The 21,732-nt window shown below is 37.2% G+C and overlaps 1 protein-coding gene across 3 annotated transcripts in view; it reads right to left on the reverse strand.

Annotated features, from left to right (window-relative positions):
• LRRC4C (leucine rich repeat containing 4C) overlaps window positions 1-21,732 on the reverse strand; it is a 1,194,180-nt gene that overhangs the window by 484,528 nt on the left and 687,920 nt on the right. For all 3 annotated transcript variants that reach the window (XM_027577718.2, XM_027577721.2, XM_027577717.2), the window contains one exon: window positions 3,198-3,333. The gene's annotated coding sequence lies outside the window, so the exon portion shown is untranslated. The remainder of the gene's footprint in view (window positions 1-3,197; window positions 3,334-21,732) is intronic.

The following is a 21,732-nucleotide window of genomic DNA, read 5'->3' on the forward strand; positions in this document are numbered from 1 at the left end:
TATGTCAATTATATTACAATAAAGCTAGGGAAAAAACTCTAAATATGAAACTCTCATATAATCTGGCAGTTCACTTTTGGGCAATGAAATGAAATTCTATCTTCACACAAAAATCTGTACATTAATTTTTATAGCAACTTTATTTAGAACAGCCCCAAACTGGAAACAATTGAGATGTCCTTCAGCAGGTGAATGGTTAAACACACTATTGTATATCCTTACCAGGAATACTATTTAGTTGAAAAAAAATGAACTACTGTACCCAATAACTTAGATGAATCTCCTGAGAATTACATTGCATGAAAAAAGCCAATTCCAAATGATTCCATTTATACAACATTCTTGTAATGAGTAAATGATAGAAATTGAAAGATCAATAGTTGCTAGTTGCTTAAGGAAAATGTCGGGGGATGGGAATGAAGTGGGTGTGGCTATAAAAGGATGTGATTGTACTAATGTCAATATCCTAGTTGTTGCCCTATAGTTTTGTAAGATAATTATCACTTGGGGGAAGGGGAACAGAGTATAAGGAATTCCTCCATGTTACTTCTTAAAATTACACATTAATGTACAACTGTTTCACAATGAAACACTTAATTAAAAATTCAATCATCAATAACATCACATCTACATATTTTGCCTCTGGACTATAAGACAATCACAGAAATGCCCTTAGTTGATTTTAAGGAAAAATGTCGAGTATAGCCCTGGTACCTCAGGGTCAATGTTTTCTATCGTGCTCATTATTAAGTTACTACCTCTCATTCAAATCCATCCTCCTCTATTTTGTTTTGAGAGGTGGGGCTTCGGTCACCACAGAGCACATTCCGCTTTGCCACTTGGCTCCATCTGTGGGTTCCCTTCTATTTTCTCAGGCTATAATATTGGCTGAACATGATCCCTCACAAAATTCTGAGTCCCAGCTCCACATGGTCTCCAATCTGAGCTCCCAGGGCACTAGCACCAGCCACAGGTATAACCCTTCTTAGAGACACAAATCTCAGCAATGTGGAGTCCTCCCCACCCCCTGAGCTTCTAAAGTTCCTCTACTTTTCAGGCAACACCCTTACCCAAGACTCCTGAAGTCCAGCTCTGCAAAATCCTTCCTTCAATATCATAACTTCTAATCATCCCAAACTCTTGCCTGCTGTCCCTGCAGCTGGGGCAGCAAATTCTGTAGTGACTATCTCTGTGATTCCTCAGTGCCCCTTCTGCATTTCCAGTTCTCCAATATCTGGTTAATAATTCTTAAATTTTATCTGCTAAAATAACTGGTATGGTTTCTGTTTCCTGAGTGCAACCTAACAGATATGGGCTATCAGTAGCAGGGTTTGAAGCTGAATTAAGGGAAAATAGCTAGAGAGGCAATGAGTGACTATGTGCAAGGAAAAATTATGAGATGGGCAGATACAGTGCCAGGAAAAAACAATCAGAAACAAGAGGGGGTGTGCAGAGGAGTTCAGGGAGAAGTAGAGTTGCAGAGAGGTAAGTGTTCTGTTTTTGAGAACAGTACAAACACATGAGGACATTCTAGTACTGCCTTTTCCCCACCTTGCTTTCAAGTTTTTGCTCCAGTTCTGGCCCACATATGTTACCAGAATAACTCTCTTTTCACTTACACAGGTCTTCCCTATAAACAAAAGGTATTAACTAAAAGAAAACAGCATCCCCTTTTCTGAACAAATAGAAGGACTAAGATTAAAGGCAAAGAAAAGGGACAATCACATATACTTTTAAAAAAGAAGAACTTCACAGAACACCTGGGTAGATTAGTCTGTTAAGCATCTGATTTCGGCTCAGATTGTGATCTCAGGATCCTGGGATCCAGCCTTGCAACAGGCTCCACGCTCAGCAGGAAGTCTGCTTGTCCCTCTGCCTCTCCTCTGCTCATGCACTCTCTCTCTATTTCTCTCTCAAACAAATAAATAAAATCTTTTTTTTTTAAGAGCTTCAAATCCTTTCTTTACTGGTTCATATTCCTCTACAATACTTTATCTTACCATTGCCTCCTCATCTTTAGTGAGCACTTGCCACACTATAAAACATCTCCATATCTATGTTCTTATGTGATTCTCAAAACAAAGTGGTCTCCCTAGAGACAGATAGCATGTCTTCTATTGGCTTAATCTACATAATGTGATGGAGTTGATGCAAGAAAGAATAGCTGTCTTCCAGGAAACTCTTGAGTTATGAATTTAGGACAGATAGCTGTTATACATGCAACCCAGGGAGACTAAATATTAACAGGAAAATGTATGAGCAATTCCTCCTACTACTGTGGTTTCAGGTTTTTACAACATTTCTTCTTTTCCCCTTAAAACAGCATGAATGATTCAAGTCAGCATTTGCCAATTAAAATGGCAAATACAAATGTCTCTCTTATCATAGATGGAGCTTCATGCTTTGATCTTTTATTTTTCTCCTCAACACACCAGTGAAACACCACGGATGAATGAACATATTAGTTCCATTTAACAGAGCTGGACAGCTCTTACTTCTAGGCTCATGTAGTCTTGACCATTGACAGTATAACCTGTAGCAGAAGGAGATGCCACAACACATGCCCCACCTCACAAACTACCACTTGTAGGAGTCACTTGGACTTCCATGCCTCCCCACTGGTTCATGTAGTCAAGTTCAACTTTCCCAATAGCCCAACAGCAACCATTTTCATGCTGTGACCACATCCAGCTTTCCAATCTCATCAGGTTTTCAAAGGAAGAACAAAAAGCCGGCTACCTTTCCCAAACACTTTGTTCCATATTAATGACCGAAATGCTGCCCCCATTTCAAAAGGGGGGGGGGCATCACCAGTTGCCTGCTTGTTTCATTCTGAATCCTGGGCAGGCGAATCTGCCACTCTTTCAACTCCCAGGCACTGTAGAGGAACATCTGCTCGAGGAACAGTGAGTTGGACTCCTGCCCCTCCATAGAAATCACTGCTAGTAAAAGTTTTATGAGGTGGGTACTTTTTCCCCCTGCTTCCTCCTTTTGTAACTGACTGAAACCCAAATGAGCAAGATGAAATGGCTAGATATTTAGCCATATGTTGGCATCCACATGTGTATGTTTGGGAGGAAAGAGAAGCTGTCTGCTGTACCAAACGAACATTATAATCATCGGAAATGCAATTAACAACCCCACAGTCAATGAATCTTCAAAGGATTCTAACAGAGTAAGTTATACCTCTCACTTACCTGCAGCAAATTGTCCATGGACCAGTCTCCTTGTTTGTGAAACTTGAATCTAGTCGGTTTATTTAGACTCCAAAGTGGTTCAGGATGTTTCCATACTGTTAATATACATGGGTTATCTCTGTTCTTCTAGTAACTCCTATAAAAACATACACACACAGAGAGAATTAAAGAATATACTTAGAATATATAATGCTAAATAGTGGTTGATCATTTAGATATTTTAGCACCCATAACTCACACAAATTTTTTTTACCATTCTTATTATTTGTAATAGAAAGTGATAGGAATAAAGATTTTCTCTTTTAAATACTATACTGCGTGTTAATGTGGTTTGGTATCTACAATTACACCTAGTAGAAGTACACCAGGTGAATGGCAAAATCTTAATAAAATTTATTGATTAGAGACACAGTATAATAGATTTGACTGAAACTTGCTTGTAATTGCATGCCCTCAGAAGGTGGCAAGGAATTCAACATTTGAGAAGTTACCATGGGCCTGGGGTTGTGCTAGTAGCTTTTATATAAATAACAATAATAAAATAAAATAAAATAATAAAATAAATCTTTTCTATAAATACACAAATTTTATTCTGTCTAGCAGAGGTTCAGCTAACTTCTCTGCACACTGCAGAAGAAGTTAGTTTCACCTACATTTGCACATCAGTTTCTGTATTCCTGATCTGTAATTGTGTCTTTATTTTGGATTTTTCTTTTAACTTATTATAACACTCCTGGTTCCCTCATTGATTCACAAGTTTTATAAAATCTTGAACACCTATTCATTTTATATCTGTACGAGAGTTATGATTTTATTTTTTTAAATGATCTTTTGCTACTCTTTACTCCAACTCTATGGGGCATATATATTGTTAAGTACATTTTACTTAGCTGACCCAAGGCTCAGCAGGGTACCATGGCTCACCTGAGGGCCACAAACACAGACATTCCTGGCTATTAGACACTGTGCTACAAGCCGAGGGTGCAAAGCTAAACAAGGCTGTCTTTATCCTCAAGGTCAAGGAGATCAGGGTAAATCTTTATTGAGTGTGGGCTATAAGCAATGTGCTTCCATAGATATCCAGGAACTAAAAACATTTGATAAATCCTTACTATCCAAAACTCACCACTTGCTCTATGAAATACTGATCTCAAATAGATTCAAACAGTGCTATACCCCTCACTATCTGAACTCATTCTATAAACTCTTAATAACTGAATTCAGGAATCAAGTAGATTTGTATAGGGAAAGGCATTCAATTGTTATCTTTAAATCCTCAAAGTCACCTTGTGAGGTAGGCATTCTTCCCATTTTTACAGATAAGAAAAATGAGGCTCAGTGAAAGTGATGTTTAAAAAAAAAAAAACCATCACTTTAGAATAGAAAGAGATAGCAAGATCATACAGCCCAATGTCCTCATTTTATAGATGGAAAAGCAGAGCTCAGGGAGACAGAATGATTCTCTTGAATCTTTTATCCAGCTAGGAGCAGGGCCTGCCTCAGCGTCCACTACTTCTACCTTCTGTGCATCTTTCCACTTATCTGGGACTAGTCACAGAAGAGAATGGGCCACATATCAGTCAAAGCAGGAAGAAAAGTGAGGGGTCAATAACTAAAACTTGAAGGCTATTCGAAGGCCCCAGGGTCTCTTCCCAAGCCCTCTTATCTGGTTATTTATCCATCCAGCTAATCTGAAGTTTTCTGTCTGAATGCATTTCCCTTTCTACTTTTAATGTTATCATTGTATATGTTCCTTAGTCTACTTAAGCAACACCGTGAGCTATTTTATTTTATTTTTTTAAAGATTTTATTTATTTACTTGAGAGAGAGAATGAGAGAGAGAGAACACATGAGAGTGGGGGAGGGTCAGAGGGAGAAGCAGACTCCCCGCCGAGCAGGGAGCCCGACGCGGGACTCGATCCCGGGACTCCAGGATCATGACCCGAGCCGAAGGCAGTCGCTTAACCAACTGAACCACCCAGGCGCCTAACACCGTGAGCTATTTTAAATGTTTCAAAAAGGCAGTGACTACCATCCTCCACAATAAGAAAAAAGCCACCTAAGAAGTCAAGTGTCTTTATGACTAGATTTAAACCAACTCAAGGAGGGAATTGTGTTTTCTAATACTTCTCTGGAATGACAGAAGGATATATCTTACTGATTAATAAGAATATGGAAAACACATTAAGTACCATCAAATCATGGACTCTGTTCAGTAGGTGGAAAAATCTACAATATGGCTTCATGTGACCGAAAGAAACACTAGAGGGGTCTTTGGTGGCCAAAGTTTTAGGAATCATTTTTCTGTGTTCTACTGTCGCCCAGGGATTTTGAACACCTCTACAGAAAACCGCTGTCCTGGATGGCTTTACACCCCAGTCCGCCTTTGCTCACCAGTTCAAGTACAAATTTCCCTTGTCAGTACCAACAGGAGGGCAGGAGTGATTTCTTATTAACCCCATTTGCAGAGTGTGGCTGAAAATGTGGGCAGATTTCAGAATCTCTGGTGGGGTCAATTACTTTTTACCCACTAACGGTCCTGCAGTCCAGAAACGTTTAGGGCCTCACCCTCATGACTACTAAACCAGAAAACCAAGCAGATTCCATGCTTTTCTTCCTTTTTTGCCCACGTCATCCCATCTCTTCTTGCTTTTGTCCCCTCCTCTAGTCTCCTTTTTCTCTTCTACCATTTTTGCCTTCTTCCTGTCCCTTATTTTCCTCCTCTCCCTCCATACAAGTATTGCTAGGAGGAAATTATGATCATAGGTATATAATGAACAGGCTTATACTAGCTCACCTCTCAACAAGCAGAACAGAGAGAGGTTACTAGCATCCCTGAAAGTACTATATCATACCAGCAGCAACAGGTCACTTTTTATGAGGAAAAAAATGCCACGTTTGTCATTTTTCTGTCCTTTCAGTCATTCACAACATGCTTATTACATGCGACTGATTTTGTTTCGAGATTTCACACCCTCCAGAGACTTTCCCATAGGAAATTTACAACCTTCTGTTCCTTTCCAAGTCATCAAAATTCTAATGGAGTAGTGTACTATGTAAACCTATGCTAATTTCAGTCATTATGCAGATGTCCAAGTATATTGCAGGTTTCCACCTTAAAGTGTTATTTCCCTCCAGAGTCAAAGGTACGTGGATGAGCTGCTGATCCTTTTGTTAAAATATAATCCACATATCACTAGGTCACCAAATTTATCAAACCTCTGCCAGGAAAACAGAATCCCCCTAGAGAGGTTGGTGAATTGAGCAATGTTGAATTGCTGCTTGTATTGAAAATGGAGTGATGGGAAAACATTCTAAAGAAACTTAACTTTTTAATTAATCATAATCTCCCACCTTTGTGAATTTTAAAAATTCCTGCTTTTGTTTTCATTTAACAAGCTCTGTTTGGCTCCGTCTGAGCTGTTAGAAAAACAGTATAAAAATATTTTTCATGAGTCCATCCCATATAATCCTCAAAACAATTTAAAAGAATCTGCCTGGAATGCATCATTTTTAAACACTTAGAAACTGATGTTTTAGTGAAGTGACAAGATATGACCAAGGCTACACAGCTAGTCTTAAGTGTTAAAATCCAGACCTTACACCAGCCTCCATGTTCTTTTCCATTTACACCAGATTTTCACTTTAAACATGTTAGTCTAACAACTGGTCCAAGCTGGACTTTCCTTGTATAAATATATCTAAATGGTTAAAGTGCATATGTTCTATACAGAGTAAGATCTTGAAAGAGAGTGATGTACCATCTAGGAGAAATAAGGAGGTTCCCATTTAGCCTTGTAACCAATTGTATCTATGATGTTAATACAATTATATTAAGGCCAAGGAGTTCAGTTAAGATACACTCAATGATAAAGTCAGATTTTCCAGATGGAAGTAGGATGCAAGTTGACATTTCCTTAGGTGCACTCTATCACTGTGGCCTTCCAGTATGCCTAAACCAAAGAGTTCATATTCCCTGAGAAAACTAAACTACATCCTTAAAATAAAGGAAGCTGTGGTAGACACTAGACCAAGACAAATATTAACTTCCTTATATGTGTTCTACATATAATAAGGGCAAGGTTTTTGAAGCCCAACAGTGGGCAAATGTGGCTTCAGAACCTTAATATAGAGTTCATAACAGCTACCCCTTACCCCTGCCCACCATCCAGACTTCATATGAAAATTAATATATCTGCATTTAGGGGTGCCTATATGGCTCAGTTAGGTGACTAACTCTTGATTTCAGCTTAGGTCATGATCTCAGGGTCATGAGATGGAGCCCTGCATCAGTCTCCACACTGGGTGCTCATTGTGGAGTCTGCTTGAGATCCCCTCTCTCTCTCTCTCCCTCTACCCCTCCCTGCTTGCTTGCTCTCACTCTCTCTCTCAAATAAATCTTAGTGAAATAAAATAAAATATCTGCATTTAACACTGCAGCCTACTGTTCAAATGTGACTCATAAATAATGAGAACTCTTATTATCTCCTCATTCAGCACCAGGTCTGTCTTAGGGATCCATTCTAACAAGGGGCCAAATTCTCTGCCTCCAACTGTGCATTTTGCCACATGCTGCTATTCATTGTGCAGAATTTAACACAAGAGCAAGAGTTAAGGGAAGTGAAGATGCAGTCATTCCCTCTTGATTCCTGACACTGACACTCCTACAAGGTTCAAGCCCTGGTGTCAATAAATTCTATCAACTCTTGCCCATTTGACCAGCCCATGTTCAGACCTGACAGTTGCTGTGAATGTACCCATTTACTGCAATTATTTCCAAAAATATATATTTTCACCATTTGAGTGTGAACACATAATTTATAATAAAAGCTGAAACAGAGACACTAATGCTAAATACAGAATCTTTGCAAATTATATCCCAACAAATAATAAATTTAATAGAGGATCATGAGACCCAAATTGCTAACCATAAGGAAGAGGGAATGGATCATCTTCTAATATCATTTTACTGAATATAAATGAATAAAGGGTTCTTTTATTGCATTTGGGTCATCAGCATTCCAAATCTCAATGGGGCTTTTGACATAAACATACAATCAAGAGCTGAGTTATTATTTTTATAATGATAATATCCTAGCTGGTGCCTTCAATCAGAAGCATGATAAATAATCACAATTCATGTAACTCAATAACATCAATTTCAAAAAAGGATCTGATGCCAGTGTATATCTTTCGTTCATTCCCACAGTCTATTTTCTAATAAATTTTGAAACAAAATCTAAGTTTAAACATGATTATGGCACTCTAGTCAGATGTTCAAGTCTGACCTGCCTAAAAACGCATCAGAATAAGATGTGTGGCGCATATGATTAAACCATATCCAACTGTTTCAGTTAAGTTTTCATTATAAGTTTGACTTTAAGGAAAATCATGGCTATTTTTTCATTCATTCATTCTCAGGAAGGCAAAATAACATTATAATCACCTGCTCTCATTATCAAGTCATATGGCCTTAGGTTCAAATCCAGGTTGTCAATCACTGACTTTATTGCCTTCAGATACTCTCTGATTTGTCTCCTCATCTGTAAAAGGGTATAATAACGGTATTTAACTAAAAGGTTTGTTTTAGTATTAAGTGAGATAACCTACGGAAAGCAAAAGCACTACTTCTGATATAATAAAGGCTAAATTAATGGTAGATATTTTTTTTCAGTTATCCACAACATTTTTGAAATGCCTACTAATATACTCTATTAGGTAACATCCAGATGACATATTTGTCAACTCTGCTCCCACCTTGTCACATACAACCCAACCCAAAATCCCAAACATAAAGAAACTAGAGCATTCTCACAGAACAATAAAGAAAGGAATCCACATTGCAGTGTCATGTATTTATTTAAATTCCAATTAGTTAACATACAGTCTAATTTTAGTTTCAAGTGTACAATATAATGATTCAATACTTCCATACAACACCCGGTGCTCATCGTCACAATTACACTCCCCAATCCTCTTCACCCCCACCCACCTCCCCACTGATAACCAGGAGTTTGTTCTCTACAATAAAGAGTCTGTTTCTTGGTTTGCCTCTTGCTCTTTCTCTTTTTTCCCTTTGCTCATTTGTTTTGTTTCTTAAAATTCCACATATGAGTGAAATCATATGGTATTTCTCTTTCTCTGACTTATTTCACTTAGCATAATACTCTCTAGTTCTATCCATGTTATTGCAAATGGCAAAGTCTCATTCTTTTTTATGGCTGAGTAATATTCCATTATATATATATATATACAAGTCAATGGACACTTGTGCTGTTCCCATAACTTGACTATTGTAGATAATGTCGCTATAAACATCAGGGTGCAGGTATCCCTTTCAATTAGTATTTTTGTATTCTTTGGGTAAATACCTAGCAGTGCAATTGCTGGATTATAGTGTAGTTCTATTTTTAACTTTAATCTGGCTGAAGGAAGGTATGATGAAGCATCATATTGGAAGCAAGTCTGCCATAGGCAGCATGTGAGTTACACAGCCTCACTCAGCCTCTGCAGCCACCCAATAAATGTAGGCTCACATCCAAATGATTAAATATTTCAGAGTTAAGAGGGGTACCTGGGTGGATCAGTCAGGTAAGTGTCTGCCTTTAGCTCAGGTCATGATCCCAGAGTCCTGGGATCGAGCCCCGCATTGGGATCCCTGCTCAGTGGGGAACCTGCTTCTCCCTCTGCCTGCCACTTCCCCTGCTTGTGTTCTCTCTCTCTCAAATGAATAAATAAAATCTTTAAAAAAATACTTGAGTTAAGAATAAATCTAGCAAATTTTTAATAAAGTTATTCATTATCTTCAAAATGGCCTAATTGGTTATTTTCAAACTTAGAATTCTCAGGCTTGGCATTTTGTACTGGCCTGAGGTGGCATAGGAAGAAGCATCCCTTGGTGCCCAGCCCTCTCCCTGCAGCCCTGAATATCTTCCTACCCTTGTTAAGTCTAGCTTTATAGGAGGGATCTCACCTGCATGCATGTCGACATTCCAGCTGGCAGGTCCAAGTTCCAACCACATACCTGAAACAAAGCCACCCTTGCGCTTATAGGTATACACTGCAGTAAAGATATCTGCTCTTAGGAGTGTGCACCAAGGGAAAAGACCCATGTAGATACTAAAAAGGAGTTTGAATAGGAATTTCAGATCTCAACTAACACTAAGGCCTGATCTAAAAGATGATTGGGGACTATAAGTGGGACCCTCCCCTTAACTACATGAAGTCCATGGCTATAAAAAAGGAATTGACTGGAGAAATCCTGTTTGGATTTTTCTAAAGGGTGTAGCCCAGGGCAGGTACCTCTCTTGCTTGAGTCTAAATGCAGAATCAGGGCTTTGGAGCCAAACCATTGGGGTTCTGACTCTGCTTCTGTTATTTAGCAATTATCTAATCTCAGGCAAGTTATTTAGCCTCTATGCCTTGGTTTCTTTGTGAAATAAGAATGATAAACATTTACTTCATAGTATTTGAGAATTAAGGAAGGAATTAATGCACACAAAGCCGTTCAAAAAGTAGCTAGGAGAGAGTATGCATTGCATAAATATTAGCAATTAGCTATTATTATTACTATTATTAGAAGAAAGAGTAATAGTGATATTGTTAGTAGTGGTAATAATAAGGTGCGAGTTCTGAAATAATGTAGTAAATCCTAAAAATAAGTTGCAATTGGGTTTTTATTTTGTCTTGTTTTGTCTGGAATAAGGTGTACTTAGATAACGTTTATTTAGCTAGAATAGAATCCTTACTCTGGGTAAGTAATTAAGGTTTGAGTTTTTGATTCTGGCCACATCACAGATTGAACTAACCTAGATACACTTCCCATTACAAAACATATAGAAATACTGAATATGAACCTAAGAAAGAGAACAACAACAGGTACACAGCTCTGAAGGAAAAAAAAAAAAGTGGAAGAGGGACTACGCGATGTGAGAAATGAAAAAGGAAATTTAGCTGGTAGTATGAGCTAAATAAAATGATGCATGTCTGAATAGAGGCAAGCAAAAGGCTCTAGCAGCTGAGAAAACCTCTACAAAGCCTGAAGTCACACAACTGTAAGGTATGCCATTTCTAAATCTGAATGCACCTGATAACAGTAACAGGGTCCCAAAATACATAAAGTTAAAGAAGATAGAGCTAAAAAGAGAAATAGACAATTCCATAATCAAAGTGGAAGATTTTAACATACCTCACCTAGTCACTTACAGAAAAACATCAAGATGATTGTAAAAATTTAGAAAAATAGAGACAGTAACTATAAAGGAAACATAAAGATTCTCAGCAAAACTGAAACTAGTTCCAATCCTTTTGAAGATATTGTCTGAACAAAACATCGTTTAGAAAATATTTGAACCTAATGAATAAACTTAACCAATTGACATTTATAGAACACTTTATTCAACTAAGTTATTCATGTAAGGACAAGGAAAATTATACTTGATATCATGAAATATTTGGAATTGAATGGCATTGAGTACTTTTAATACTTAAGGGTGCAATGACATGACTGTCTTTCATGGCAATTTAAGCTTTAAATGCATATATTATAAAAGAAGAAATATAGCATATTAGTGGACTTTGCATTTAACTAAAGAAATTAGATTTTTAAAAAGGAGAATGTGAAACCACATTGGAAAGAAAAGTTTGGGGTCAATGCAGAAATTAACCAAAACAGCAACATTAACAGAGGGGTCACATAAATTTTCAGCAAAAATAAAGCTGGTTCCAGGAAAAAAGAAATAACAGAAAGGAAACACTTGAAATAATTGAGAGGAACAACATTAAAATCATAGCTGAAAACAGGCTATCATCAGAAATAAAATTGATATTTAAAAATTGTAGTAGAGTACCATGGATAATTTTATGACACAATATTAGAAAACCCTATTAAAAGAGAATTTTTAAGAACAATATTAAATGCCAAAACTGACTAAAAAATATATAGGAAACTTGAATAAATGAAAGTCCATTAAATAAATTGAATTGATAGTAAGTAATATACTCTTCACCCCCTGACCCCTTAGTCACCTTATCACCCCCTTAGAACAATGACCCCAGTCCACATAAAAATCAAGTCTAATGATTTTATAGACAAATTTTTCTAAACCTTCAAGGAATGAGGAACAAATAATCCCAAAGAACTCTACTCAGTAAGAAAAAGTTATTCTGTTTTTGGAAATTTGGTGAGATTGATGATTTGACTTCTGGTAGGGTGCTTCCAATTTGACTCAATAATGGTTCTATAAATGAGCTTTGTGAAATATATTCAGAAGATCAAGGGTATAAGTGAATTAATGTAGATTCCTGAAACCTCCTCTTTTTTACTCTTGGGGGAAAAACTGGCGGTCTCTGTAACTTCTGTGAAGTAAAGAAGCCACAGGTTGGGAGGAACACAGAGTTCCATATTCTTTTATGTTATGAGAAGAGTAGGAGGCACATCTAGAGAAATGCTGGCTGCCCATAGGTAGATAATCTCACATTCTATTTCCTATTATGTTATAAGATTTATGTACCATTTCAGTGCAATGAGTCTTACCAAAGCTTACTATGATTCTTTCACATAATCTCCATATCCCTGATCATGTTTCCAAATCCAGACAAGGACAGTTTGAGAAAACTGAAATAAGCCATTCAGAGAAAGACAAAATAGTATATGATCTCACTTTCATGTGGAATCTAAAATGGTCAAACTCATAGAAACACAGATTAGAATGGTGGTAGTGGGAAAATGAGAAGATGTTGGTCAAACGGTACAGTTTCAGTTATGCAATATAAATAAGTTCTAGAGATCCAATGCATAACCTGATGATATAGTTAACAATTCTGTAGTGCATACTTGAAATTTTCTAAGAGGGTAGATCTAAAGTGTTCTCAAAATTAGAAAAGAAAGAAGTGGAAAAAAAAAGTAACTGTGAGGTGATGGATATGTTAATTAGCTTGATTGTGGTGATCATTTCACTATGTATATATACATCAAAATATCAAGTTTTAGATCTTAAAATATATATAATTTTTTATTTGTCAATTATACCTCAGTCAAAAAAAAAACACAAAAAACTAGAGGATGTGAAGAACTGAAAAGAAAACAGAGAACAAAGGGAAATAGAAACTCATTTATACTACTGGTAAGAGTGTAAATTTTCTCAAACTCTCTAAAGAGCAATTTAGCAATGTGAAGAAGTTGAAGATGCCTATTTTTTGTAGCAGTTCTGGGATTAGATATAACATATGGCATCATTTTTAAAAGTACTGATTATACATCAGAAAGGATGAATACCCAACTTTTGCATCAACATGGATGGGACTGGAAGAGATTATGCTAAGTGAAATAAATCAAGCAGAGAAAGTCAATTATCATATGGTTTCATTTATTTGTGGAACGTAAGGAATAGCGTGGAGGACAGTAGGAGAAGGAAGGGAAAAATGAAGGGGGGGGCGATTTGGTGGGGGAGATGAACCATGAGAGACTTTGGACTACAAGAAACAAACTGAGGGTTCTAGAGGGGAGGAGGGCGGGGGGATGGATTAGCCAAGTGATGGGTATTAAGGAGGGCACGTACTGAATGGAGCACTGGGTGGTTATATGCAAACAATGAATCATGGAACACTACATCAAAAACTAATGATGTACTGTATGGTGACAACATAACATAATAAAAAAAAGTGCTGATTATAACCCATTAAAAGATTGCCAATTCAATTTAGTGGGTTTTTATCCACTTTAGTTTATTAGAATAGAATTCAAAATGTCAGAGTAAATTTTATTCATCATATACAGATATCTGTGTATATGTACATGTATGTATATGCATGTGAATATAGAAAAGGTAAAGATAAAGTATCTTTCCAAATATAGGTATGTGTGCTTGTGTACAGGTCATGAGTCCCAAGATAAAATGTATTTCCTTCTGTGAATTACAGTCCAAAAAGTTTAAACACAATTTTCCTGGAGAAACACCCCCACACAAGCACAGTGAGACATTTACAGGGATGTTCACTGAAACATTTTTCATAACCATAAGTAATGGTAAACAATTAGATATCCTTCAATTAAAAATGGGTAAATAATTCATAGTACTCTTATATAACAAAACACTACCATTCAATAGTCAAAATAAGTGAACTAGCTCCTCATGAATCACTATGCAAAATTTTGCAATATAATATTGAGCACAAAAAACAAGTTGAAGCAAGTTGAAAAAGTTCATTTATAAAATTGATGCAAATGAAAAACAAAATAATATTGCATACCTTTATAGATATATGGAGTGAAGGTATAAAAGCATACATGGTTAAGGATACACACATGCTGCAAGACACTAGTTACCTCTAGCCTGATTATCTTTATGTGGTAAGGAGAGCAGATCATGATTGGGGTAATGAGGAATCAGCTGTAAGTACAAAATTATATTTCTTTCCAAAAGAGTGATATGAAACACATCTGATGATATTAAGTATTGGCATACCTGAGTGTTTGCAATGTCTCAAAAGTAATTTCTTAATCAAATTAGGTGAACTGGCTTAAGGAAATGTTCTGTGCCAAGAGGAGTATTACAACTATTTATAATCATAGCATCTGTATTTAAATGAACTAATAATGCAAAAGAAAAACTGCTATCTCCCCAAACACATTCAACATATGCCCACAGTTGTTACTGGTGTATCAAGATGGGATAACTTTAAAATGAACAGGAAAAAAAAAATAAGGTTTTGGAAAGAACTTCCCAATTGCGAAATTTAGACTTTAGAGATTTAGAAACAGATGGTAATTAACTAAATTTCAGCCTTGTACACGTTCTCTTAGCTAGGGGTCAGTTAAAATGACCAACTTTCTCCTGAGGTGCTTCACATATTTGTGTGATGCTAACTCCAAAAATATTTAAGTAGAGATAAAAATGCTAAGAACGGAAAAACACCTTCAACTCACATTGTCAGCTGTGGATTTGCCAAATACTTAACTTTCCTTTAGGCCAAAATGTTTACCACATGAATGATTCCAATTACAACAGCAGACTATTCAAAAAGTGGTTGCAAGCACCACAAAAATCAGAATTTAGCAGAAATTAGTATGTTTCAAACCACCACCGAATGTTAGGGCCAAAGGCTTTTTTTAAATTAACTCTTTAGTATGTTTACACAAATTCTTTACCTTCACAATATGAGGGAACTGAGCAAACTCATAAATTGGTTTTCACATTCTATGACAAGCTCAATAAGAAAATGGAAACACATGCTCTCCATACCAGCATTTAACCATGAATACTGTATTTAAAAAATGTAAAATGTAATTAATTATCTATTGGAAGATCACCCAGACTAATAAGAAGACTAACATTCTGCCAATCAGTTATATAAACTCAAGTGAACAGTTGAGCTCCTTGGAATTCCTTGTGGTGGACAAACTCTGAAGGGAAACCCAGGGAGTCAAATCTTTACATAACCCACTCCCCTTGAGTGTGTGGACAGGGTCTGAGACTTACTTCTAGCCAACAGAATATGACAAAGGTAACTGGACAGTCACTCTGTGCTTATATAAGACTGTATCTTAGATGGTAGCAAGAGCTTCTCCTGCTGGCTTAAAGGAATAAGCTTCCACATTGTAAGATGGTTTAGGGGTAAGGGGGTTTATGAGTAGACCTGTAGAAGGACCTTTTGGTGAGGAACTGTAGTGTCAAGTAGGAGCAGAGGGCCCTCAACTGATAGCTAGTCACAAATGGGGACCTCAGTCCTACAATCACAAGGAATTCAGCCCCAAATCATAACAGCTTGGACAAGGATTCTGAGCTCCAGAAAGGAACACAGACCTGCCCACATGTTGGCTGCAATCTTGTGAGACAATGAGCAAAAGAACTGGTTAAGCTGTGCCTAGACTTCTGATCCGAAGACAGTGAGATCCAAAATGTATATTGTGTTAAGCACCTAAGTTTGGGTATTCTATTATGTAGCAATAGACAACTAAAACACTTCCCCAACTGTGAAAAATTTGGGTTGTCAGAAGTTCTCAATTTTGAGTGTGCATCAGAATTACCCAAGACATTTTTTTTTTCCTTTTTAAACAAATACACAAGTCTGTACCTCAAAGCAAGTGGTTGATCAGAATTTTGAGAGATGTGGCTGAGATATACTAAATTTTTTAAGATATCCAGGTGATCCTGATGACACTGATCTGACCCTTAAGATCCTTTCTAGTTACAGATATGTTTATATATGACATTTGGCACCCAAAGTTTGCTATGCTTACTTCCTCTCATTTTCTTATACAGTAAGTCACACATGATATTTGCTGTAGCTCTAGAGACCAATTTTTAAAACATGGAAATGGCTATGCTTGATAAATACATCTATCTTTGGCCATCTTCCAAGCCAATATGTCATCAACCTGTGTGTGGTCATTTACTTTCCTTTTTAGAGAGAGAGAAACATAGATACACAGGCACACATTTTAAATGACCTACACACAAAAAGTGACTACAGATGAAGTTGTTTGGGGTTGGGGTGGGAACAGGCACATCTTATTACTTTCTTTCCTCTCATTGTTTCTAAAACCAGAACTTTTCCTTCCATCCCCACTGCTGCTGGGCAAAAATCTCATATTTTCTACTGACTATTTTTTGTACCGATACCTGAGCAACGCTTTATTGCACACCATCATTAATCTATAATGAGAGAGGAAAACACAGGTAAGGAGAGGAGAAACTAAACCTTGGAGAACTCTCAGCTATAAATTAAAGTTTGATCTTACTTATATTTTAAAAGTAATGGCCCCATGGAATAGAGACTAGAGAGTTTTTCCTCCCGCTATTCACTTCTAATTTATATTTGTCCCAAGTCAAGGTGTGGTGAAGAAAAGTTGTAGAAGCTGAGGGGCTAGAGGAATTGATTTTTGGTTTTTGTCTTCAAAAAAGAGGAATAACAGGAACAGACAAGAGTATCAGATGGTAGCGTAGGAAGGGCATGTGCCTCAGTTTTGATCCTTGGTTTAATGTGCTAACCTCTGTACCTCTGGTTCAAGGCCCTATGGTTGTTGAGTTTCTAAGGGCAAATATAAATCCTGAATGAGTGGTTCATTCTGGGTTGCCCTCTTTTCAAATTGGGTCAAACTACTCTCTTGGCAGATTTCCTTTAAGGTGATTTATTATATTGCTGAAAAAATAAATGAATGAATGAATGAACAGACCCCTTTCTCCTCCTCTTCTAATCATCCCCATGTAGCATTTGTAAAATCCATTAATCATGTACTGGGCTTGAATGAGTTTTCAGGACTTCGGAAGGCAGACTGCTGGAGGTTTAAGCAGAGTTTTCCTTTTATTAATGCAAATGAACCAAAAACATTGAAAAAGGAGAAGCAAATATTTTGCAAGCTCATCTTCAATGTCAAAGAATTCTCAGAGACTTATTTCTTCCTGCTTTTAGATTTCAGGTGAGTGGGTCTGCGTTCAGGAATCCTTAGATAGTACATGTTTCAAACAGAGTGTGGTGGTGTTACAATCTGTTTTCTTCTCTTTCCCACACTACCCCTCACCGCCACACCAAGTCCTATTACTGTTCTGTTGAAGCTGCCTTTGGAACCAAGATTGACCTTTAATACACACTTGTGTGCCTCCCAGTAAATAATACACTTTATTGTGTTTCAATTAGTCTTACTCTCAAAAACTCTAACAATAACTTCAGATGTGCCCTCCTCACATTTCAGATTCTGATGGGGCTGTGCCACTTGGCACTTTGATCACCTGTCACGTGTGCTTTTTATTTTATAAATATTTATGTTTATTTTTTTATTAAAGATTTTATTTATTTATTAATGAGAGACTGAGACAGAGAGAGAGAGAGGCAGAGGGAGAAGCAGGCTCCCAAGGAGCAGGGAGCCGGATCCGGGACTCGATCCCACGACCCTGGGATCATGACCTGAGCTGAAGACAGACGCTTAACCATCTGAGCCACCCAGGTGCCCATAAATATTTATGTTTAATCTGAATCTCTACCAATTAAACTTACTTTTCTAACTATGATACACAATCTAATATCTCTCCCCCGGATACTGTCTCTTACTATTGAGCTAATTATAGGAACAGTGGATATGATATCTCTTCTTTTATAATAAACCCAACCAACCATACAATATTCTCACTGCCACTAGAACTTTTAATTCCCTTGATGATAGCTTTAATTGTTGCTAAGAACAATATTTTTTCCAGGGCTCTTCATTTTTATCACCAACAATAAGATGTGTTTATTTTCTTTTCCAAGAACAACTTTTTCCCCGGTGGGGGGAGAAAAAAAAGTTACTTCAAAACCACATAAAATGCACTGAGCATTCATTCTAAGGAGTGGAGAACACTATACTAAGTTGAGAAGTGAAATCTGGAGTATACAACCACCTATACTACATACAGGCTTTCCGCTTACACTTCAGGGTCCCCTCATCCATAATGAAAATAAGTGCCTTCTAAAAAAAAAGACAAAATTTCTCCCTTTTGGGATTGCATGTAAGTGATCTAATTGACACACAGTAATCTTTAAGAGTGTAATGCAGATTTCTCTCCCTTAACATGTGCTCATGCAAATGGTGAACATTGGTAGGAGGAATGTGTTTCTAAAGAGGACCACATTTGTATCTAACCAATTCAAGCATCATATTTGATGTGGCTACATTGAAAGTATTCTTGCATAAAATAGGGACTTTCTAGAAACTTTGATCATTTTTTTTGCCCATTTCCTAAAACATACTATAAATTCTGCTTTTCAGAAACAAAACATGTATATGTTGTAAAACCATCAGCATCAAATCACAGGATATGGGGAAAGCAGAGAATATGCCAACATCTCATTAGTCACTTACTTCCATGAACCTCAGTCTACCCATGTACAAATCTGGAAATTGAATTAGACCAGTGATGAGAAAACATTTTTGTCAGCACTGATTCAGAGCAGAAATGTGCAGGGGCTTGTATTTGGAAGAAACTATATCTACACCTACACTGACATCTATACCCACCTGTACTGATTTCTACAGCTTCTACATTTATATTGGTATCTTTAGGAAACAAAACATCTGTAACTGTGATGGATAATAATTTTATTATCTCTAAATTCTTGAAGGTTTTTTTTAGTAAAAAAAATAGAAAATGTATTAATAGTCTTTGAAATAACATCTAGGAATAATAATAATTAGAGAAGATCCACTGATATACAGGGCTTAAAGTAGGGGACACAATTTAGTATTAGAGTTTAGCCACATAAATAGGATTTTTAAAATTCTGATTAAGAGACTGGTAAGCAGGGGTGCCTGGGTGGCTCAGTTGTTAAGCGTCCGCCTTCGGCTCAGGTCATGATCCCAGAGTCCTGGGATCGAGCCCCATATTGGGCTCCCTGCTCGGCAGGAATCCTGCTTCATTCTCTCCCACTCCCCCTGCTTGTGTTTCCTCTCTCGCTGTGTCTCCCTCTGTCAAATAAGCAAATGAAATTAAAAAAAAAAAAAACATTAAGGAAATCAATCTTTAAAAAAAAGAGATTGGTGGGTGCCTGGGTGGCTCAGTTGGTTAAGCGACTGCCTTTGGCTCAGGTCATGATCCTGGAGTCCCGGGATCGAATCCCACATTGGGCTTCCTGCTCGGTAGGGAGTCTGCTTCTCCCTCTGACCCTCTTCCCTCTCATGCTCTCATTCTCTCTCTCAAATAAATAAATAAAATCTTTAAAAAAATAAAAATAAAAAAAGAGATTGGCGAGCAGATGGAGAAATGTTCTTCTATCATTTCAGTTCCTACTACTCTTGACCTCATACATTTTGTTGCAGCAATATTAGCCCTCACTCCTTTTCTGTAACATACAAATTAATTGCTGCCTCAGGATCTTTGCATTCTCCTCTGTCTGGAACTCTTCGACCCAATACCTCTGAATGGTTCATTTGTTCACTCTTCTCTTTTTCATTGTATAATCACTGTCTCTAAGAGAAATCCCTACCTCCTTTATACTTGTCTCTCATCCATCCTTGTTTATAACAGTACCCTATTTTATTTTCTCATAGTATTCATTACTGTCTAAAATAAAGTACATTAATTATCTGTTTCTGTTTGAGAATGTAAAATTTTCAAGGACAGAGATTTTGTCTGTCTTATTCACATCTCCAGCATAGAGCAGGTGCTCATTAAATATTGGCTGAATGAAGAAAAATGTTTTTTCTTTTCTTGCCTTTCAGATCATGTCTTAGACCAAGTTTCTAGACAAGGTAAGTCATTAGTTGCTCATCACTGAAGTATGTGTTTCTAAAAGGATAAGTGAGAATATTAATAACAACTAGCATTATACTTAGCATATTTGCTATCTCACTGATTTCCCCATTGAAAGTGGTATTATAACCATCCCTACTTCGAGGATGAGTTCTTGCTATGTCATTCTGATTTTAGATCAGCTCCAGGGTTTTGACAGGAAAACTATTTTTAACATCACAAATTGGAAATGTCCACATTGCACTATTTTTCCAGGTATATAGACCTCCCTTGATATCCCTTGACAATGGATTTCTAATCTCATTCTTAGGGTTCTTATAGTTGTGAAAATAAGCTAACAGCAAACAATGCAAGAGAAAATTAAGCCGGCTTTTTGTCAGAGGAATAAATCTCAGAAGAATCATGTTTTCATGAAAAAATAGCCAGTTTATAGTATAGTGGCCAGGATTAGCAACACTTAAAACAGTACTTGGAGGCTCTGACTTTCTCACCTCACACAGTTTCCTGACCATTTAGACATTTCACTTCATATTTGAGCCTCAGAAATAGTACTAGTTCAGGGGAGTATAAATAGAAAGCTATTCATTCTTAGAAAATCAGAGTCAGAACATTACCCAAGCCTATTGTTTGAAAAAATTATTAAAGAATAATTGACATACTATGTTGTATTCATTTCAGGTGTATGATATGTGAGTCAATATTTATATACGTTACAAAATGGTCACCACAATAAGTCTAGTTGCCATCTGTCACCACAAAAGTTGTTACAATATTAGTGACTATGTTCCCTCAGCTGTACATTACATCCCCATGACTTATTTTAAACTTATTTTTTTTGCTTTGTTATAAATATATTATGTACATCCAAAACATGATATTAAAATGTTACTCTGTGTTCCAGAAAAGATATTAAGGCTTTCTATTATTTACATTAAATAAGCAAGCACCTTTAAAAAAAAAAAAGGAAAACCAAACCAAAAGAGCCCCATTCTTCCTTTTCTGACATCCCCCTAGCGAGAGGGGACACCGTGTTCCCTTCCAAACGACCAAGACCCTGTTCAGGGGCTGCACTCTGTGAAGACATCCTCTGATTGGAAATATCAGCTCTGGCTGGAATCATAGGGGCAGAAGGGCGAGGGGCAGGGGAGAAGAGGGTCCAGACTTGTGCAGGGAATTCTTGTGGCCTCTGGCCAGCTGACCTCAGACCCTTGCTGCCCTTTGCCATCCTTGGGTGGACAGGCTAGGCTGAAGGTGGTGCCTGGAGCTGTCCATGCACCCAGGCCTGCAGGGTGGGTTCACAGGGCCATGGC

Source organism: Zalophus californianus, chromosome 11, assembly GCF_009762305.2.
Source record: "Zalophus californianus isolate mZalCal1 chromosome 11, mZalCal1.pri.v2, whole genome shotgun sequence".
Taxonomy (NCBI): Eukaryota; Metazoa; Chordata; class Mammalia; order Carnivora; family Otariidae; genus Zalophus; species Zalophus californianus.